This window comes from Aptenodytes forsteri, unplaced genomic scaffold (assembly GCF_000699145.1).
Source record: "Aptenodytes forsteri isolate BGI_AS27 unplaced genomic scaffold, ASM69914v1 Scaffold441, whole genome shotgun sequence".
NCBI lineage: Eukaryota > Metazoa > Chordata > Aves > Sphenisciformes > Spheniscidae > Aptenodytes > Aptenodytes forsteri.
The window spans coordinates 62,884-68,521 of record NW_008796198.1 but is presented as its reverse complement, the minus strand read 5'-3'; the positions used below and the strand labels follow the sequence as shown (position 1 = coordinate 68,521).

The 5,638-nt window shown below is 51.2% G+C and overlaps 1 protein-coding gene across 1 annotated transcript in view; it reads left to right on the top strand.

Moving 5' to 3' along the window:
* Positions 1–220: 220 nt before the first annotated feature.
* POU6F1 (POU class 6 homeobox 1) overlaps positions 221–5,638 on the top strand; it is a 25,363-nt gene continuing 19,945 nt past the window's right edge. The window contains exons 1-2 of the mRNA XM_019474346.1: positions 221–501; positions 1,233–1,302. The gene's annotated coding sequence lies outside the window, so the exon portion shown is untranslated. The remainder of the gene's footprint in view (positions 502–1,232; positions 1,303–5,638) is intronic.

Sequence of the window (5,638 nt, the reverse complement as noted above, 5' to 3'; positions counted from 1 at the left end):
CCAGGGGGTGAGGGGGGCCTTAAGCAGGGCCTGGGGAGGGGTCCCAGGCAGGGCCTAGTGTAGTGGTGGGGTCCCCAGGGGTGAGGGGGCTTCTAAGTAGGGCTGGGGAGGGGAATGAGGGTCCCAGGCAGAGCCTAGAGTAGCGGCTAGACCTGAGAGGGGGCCCTGTGCAGGGCCTAAGAGGAGGGAGGGGTCCCTGGGCAGGGCCTTGGGGGGGGTGTCCCCACGCAGGCCCCAGCGTTGAGGGGGGGTGCCCTCCCGGGCCCATAGGTGAGGTGGGGGTCGCCCAGCATGGCCCAGGGGCGATGCGGGATGCCCCAGCCCCCAGCAGGACCCAGCCCAGCTGCCTGTCCTGTCAGGCAAGAGCCTTCCCAGGGCCTGGGACAGCACTGGGGAAACTGGTGGGCGAGGGAGCCCCCGGCTCTCTCCCTGCTTCCTCCTGTATTGCACCCAGCGAAAGAGGCCGCCTCCGAGTTCATGCATAAAAGATCAATGGAAATGGTTGGTAACCTCCAAATATTGTTAAGCTTAATTAAGCCTTAAGGACTGTGTGAAGCGTCAGCAGGCAGAGCCGCTCGTTAGCGCGGTGACTGTGCTAGCAGTCGGTGACTGCAGCCTGAGCTCCGGGTTATGTTGGTTCTTCTAAACCGTGTCGTTGTGGCTGTTGTTACAAGCCCCGAGTCGTTCCCGGGGAGCTCCACAGGACCCCATTTTCTGCCTCCCTGTGGCAGGGAGCCCCTAGAGGCACTTCTTTTGGGGGGCAACATCCTGCCATGGGACCCATTGGCTTCAGCGTGGTCTCCCCCAACACACGTGGGGCACGTAAAGAACAGGTTCCTTTCCAAAGTGAGCGTGGTCTCCCCTTCTTGCCTAAGTGTAGCCAAAACATTGCCAAGAAGCTGAAGATGCAGTCAGGCATGTGCATTTCTCAGGTTGGCTCTGCCCCCCCTGTTCCCCTTCACCCAGCAACAGCACAGGAGAGACCTCAGTAGATTTACGGAAATAAAAGATCTGATTTAAGCACTCTCTTTCCTTGTATTTAGGGCTGCATTTGCAAGAGCAGGCAGTCCCTGCTCTTAATACCAGCCCTGTTCAACAAAGCTCTGGCATCTACCTCGGCTTAAAAACATTATGGGGTTAAAGGAGGAGAGTGAGGTTTCTCGTGATAATCTTTAATGTATTTGGGATGAGTTATGGGGCCTAAATACTCTCATAAAAAAAATCTGTTGCAGGTGTCGCCTGCTGAAGATCGATCCGCCAGCAGAAGGTGCAGTTGGAGGTTGGGAGCTGGGCATAGAGAAGGTATGATGCGATCTAGTAGTTCTATGTGTAAAGTCTTGCTTGTTTAAAAAAATAACGTATATGGATGGCAACGAAAGGACCACAATAAAGATACCCCCTTCAAGTGTAAAAATTCCCCCTTTTTTTGTGATTTTGTTGAACTTTCTGGCTGCGCTTTGGCCAGAGTTTGAGGGCACAACTCTCTCTTTCAAGCTCATTTTCAGGCATCTCAATCAACAATATCATTGTTCTCTTCCCTATTTAAGTGAACTTCTCATGAATAATGTACCGGCTGCCTGATGAATATGCACGTTGGCTGGTGTGCCTGGGAGGGCTTCATCAATAATTCATGCCTAAAAAATGTTCTTCACCTTGCAACTGTACAGGAACTGTAAAAAAAATAAATATATATATATTTACCCTTTAAAGTGGGAGAGAAGACGGCTTGAAATCTGCCCACGGAAACGTGGAGCGAGGTGGGTTGTCGTTAAGTGTGGTGAAAGTGAGCGAAGGGGAGAGCACCTCCGGGAAGGGGAAGGTGATTTCTGAGGGACTGAGCCCAGATGTCTTCACAAACCCAACCCCGCAAAGCCCCGCAGCTTGCTGGAACTGCTCAGGGTTAAGCCTGTTGAGCAGCTCCTGGCTTCAAACCCTGATTTATTCAAACAAACGTGCCTTTTTCCACTCTCCTGTTACCATTAGACAGAAAGCTTCCTTGCAAAGGAAGACTGGGAACGCTCTGTGAGGCGCGAAAGGCAAGGAGAAAGCGTTTCCATTCGGTGGAGCCGGGCTCTTCAGAAGGCACCTGCCTTCACATCCCTTGGGATTGTTTTTATTTGTATTTTTATCGCCGATTACCTCCTTTAAGGGCCTCCTGGGACTCCGAGGAAAAAAAAACAAACGTGCCTTTTTCCACTCTCCTGTTACCATTAGACAGAAAGCTTCCTTGCAAAGGAAGACTGGGAACGCTCTGTGAGGCGCGAAAGGCAAGGAGAAAGCGTTTCCATTCGGTGGAGCCGGGCTCTTCAGAAGGCACCTGCCTTCACATCCCTTGGGATTGTTTTTATTTGTATTTTTATCGCCGATTACCTCCTTTAAGGGCCTCCTGGGACTCCAAGAGGAAAAAAAAAAACCACCCTCCAGTAAACGTCAAAAGCTCTGAAAAATCGCCTCATGAGTCGTCTTGCGCCGTGCGGCCCCGAAATGGAAACCTGGAAAAGTCGAGGCAGTTTCTGGATGCCTGGCTGCGTGCCAGCGGACTTTGCTTCCCACGCCGGGCGCTTCTGAAAGGCAAAGGGAGACGGTCTGCAAAGAGCCTGGCGCGCCATCAACACGCGGAACGGATAAAAGCGTCAATGGCCGAGTCTGCGTTTTTGGGTGAGCGAAGGGCCCAGGCTGAAAGTCCTTATTTACACAACACGGGATTATTTAACCCTGATTAGAAGCAGAGCTGGCTGGGATAATACCTGTTGTTTGCTACTTAAAGTAGCAAAAATTAAATAGTAGCAAAAATAAAGCAGCAGTAAAAATTCAGCTGATACCGGTGGCCTTACGAGCAGATGCGCGTTTGTGAAACTTTACTCGTGTGAGTAATCAGAAGCGAGAGGTACTTCGAGGCAGAGAGCACCCTATGGGTGGCGGGCCGTAATTAATTACATAATGATAACGAATAAGCAGTTGTTAATTACTGGATGACATCTTCCACCTAGGGAAAATGCTCTCCTTCCTTCTCCCACCGCTGAAATCGAGGGGGTTCCGTGCTTGGCTTTGCCAGGACCGGATTTCACCCAATGCCACAAAGCGGCCTGAAAAATCCCGTGGGTATTTTACAGCCTGTTTCCAGCTTTAAGGGGAAAAGCGAGGCAGAGGCCAGATCTATTGCAGCGCCGACAAACTTGCATTAAACCCCCCTGCAGTCTTTAAAAAAACACACGCTTAAGCTCAGGTTCAAGGAAGTTTGTGAGCAACCGGAGTCGCTTTGCAGCGCGGGAGCCAAAATAAAGTCCTGGCTCGCTTTTCCTGTACTTTCAGCCATTTAAATTCTCAGAACAGCTGGAATTAGCTGGTTTGTGGCATATATGTTCCTTGCAGGGCTGGAAACCTTTCCGTAGCAAATCAGATGTGCCAGAAACCACAGGGTCAGGTGCAAACCCTCCTCTGCTGTGCGTGATTAGAGCAGCCAAGTCGGCGAAAGAAGCGTGGACAAGAAAGCTGCACTATTAATTCGGTCACCTACCAAGAGTTCTCCTCGGCAGAGCAAGCTCTGGAACAAAGGACACGTTCTTGCAGTCAGCGGTTTAGTTTTGCCAGCTATTCCTGTCAAACGGTTAATTAAAATCCCCCCTCCCCTTCCAAACAAGCTATTTTCCTGAAGGAAAAAAAAAAAGCTTTTCAGCACTCATAAAACCAATTCCTCTTCCAGAAAAATTAAAAATGCACCGTGCACCCTTTTCCCCATATGCATTATATTAACCAGTATGCCAATGTATGTAAATGAGGCTGAAATTCAACTAGATGGAAGTATTTAAATATTCATAATCACAGTACAGCATATGCAAACCAGGCTCTCAGCAGAATTGCGCTGCAGCCTCGAATAACAGCTGTACTCGGGCGAAGATGCTTTAACATATCTAATTCGATTACTAATGAAAATGGTCAGCGCTGGCTGCGTATTTGTGCCTCGGTGTTAACCTCCGCCAGGCGTTAAGCGCTCGCTTAATTCCTGTTGAATCTGAGCGTAGGCTGCTCATCAGCACTAAATATCGTATTAAGTTGGCACTAAGAGGCTAGGCTAGTCTAAGTGACGTTAATTCCAGAAACCTTTCTGTGCGCGCGGGAGAGGACGTGGGATGGATTTAGCCTGGGAAGAACCGCTCGTGGTATTTGCACTTTTTTAACGGGGACGCCTGCTCCGTCCGTGCTAATGTATCTATTCCCTCACGGATGATGGGAAGAGCGCTGTGGGAGCGGGTTGGGAATATCTTACGATGAACTCCAAAAAAGGTGTGTTGTGAGGCAAGGATTTACATTAGCCCGGTAGCTTTTTCTGCAGGGAAAGACGGATGGTGTAATTCTCTCCAGCTAATGGGGATGGGAAAGAAGTAAAAATAATTCGGCTTTATCAAGCCGTGCTCGTTTTTAAGAGGTGCCAATAAGTGAGATGTTATGCTGGAGTTTTTGTCCTTTTTTTTTTTCCCCCTCCCTCTTTTCCTGCCAGGAGATAAGAAGGAAGTTACAACTATAAAATTGTAAAAGATACAGAAGGCAAGATAATAATATACCCTGCTTCCAAACAAGCTATAATTGGTCCATAAGTTGGCTGGAAAAGCCGCAGGATTGCACCTGCGCTTCTAATGAGCTTTGCAATTACAGAAATAGTTTTCTTCCTTCTTTTAATTACATAGTGACGAGGTTAAAGTTGCACCTGAGTTCCCTTTATGGCACTTATTTCCTCCCTCCTTCACCCAGTCCACAAAAAAAAAAGTCCCTCCGAGCTGGCAGACGAGTCCCCGGGACCAGGAGCTAATTCACAAGCGGCATGCCTCGCACAAGTCTGCGCGATCACGCCTGGAAATTTAAATTACCAGTAGGATTCGGAGAGCCTCCGGTAGCATATTCCCTCTCGGAGACACCCAGAAGCAAATCGCGTCCTCGTCTTGTGAACTGTTATCGCCTGTTGATTGCTTCACCCCCAGAGCGGCCCTGCAGCCTCCCAGCTCGATGCTCCGACCATGCACCGTCGGTGAGCGAGCACGAGTTCAGGGCAGCCACGAGCGCCGGCAGCCGGCGCGATCCCCGTTATCGGGCTGTGGCATGTCCCGTTGTCCTTGCAGGAAGGTGCTGCTGCAGGCAAGGTGGGTGCTAGTGGCTACGTGCATCCTCATTTTTGGGACTCCACGGGTGTCCCAAGGTCCTGTACGTGCCGGTCAGGGAGCTGTCAGCTCCCCTTTTAAATAAACCCCATTTTCAGAGCAGCTCTAAGCGTGGGCTCCAAAGTCCCCCGGACTCTTTCGAGCCCGAAGGAGGGCAGGAGCCCCTGGCTCCGCTCGCCCCTGGGACGTGCAGCCCTGGAGGGTCGGACACGACCCCGCTGCAGCCCAGCGCGGGGAGCGGGATGCCGGCCGGCTGGCCGGCGCGCGGAGCTCAGCCTCCTGCATATTATGCTGGGAGGCTGGATCTGAAGCTAATGCTATGCCGGGAAGATGGAGCGTCTTGAATTATTACTGTGGCTTCCCCGGGCGAAGGCAGGCGCTGTTCCCGCCCAGGCCCCTGCCTCCAGCTCCCACTTTAAAGCCTCAGCAAGGTTTTTGGGGCTTAAACCAAAGCCCCGAGCCCCGGCAGGTAGCGGGGTCGGCAC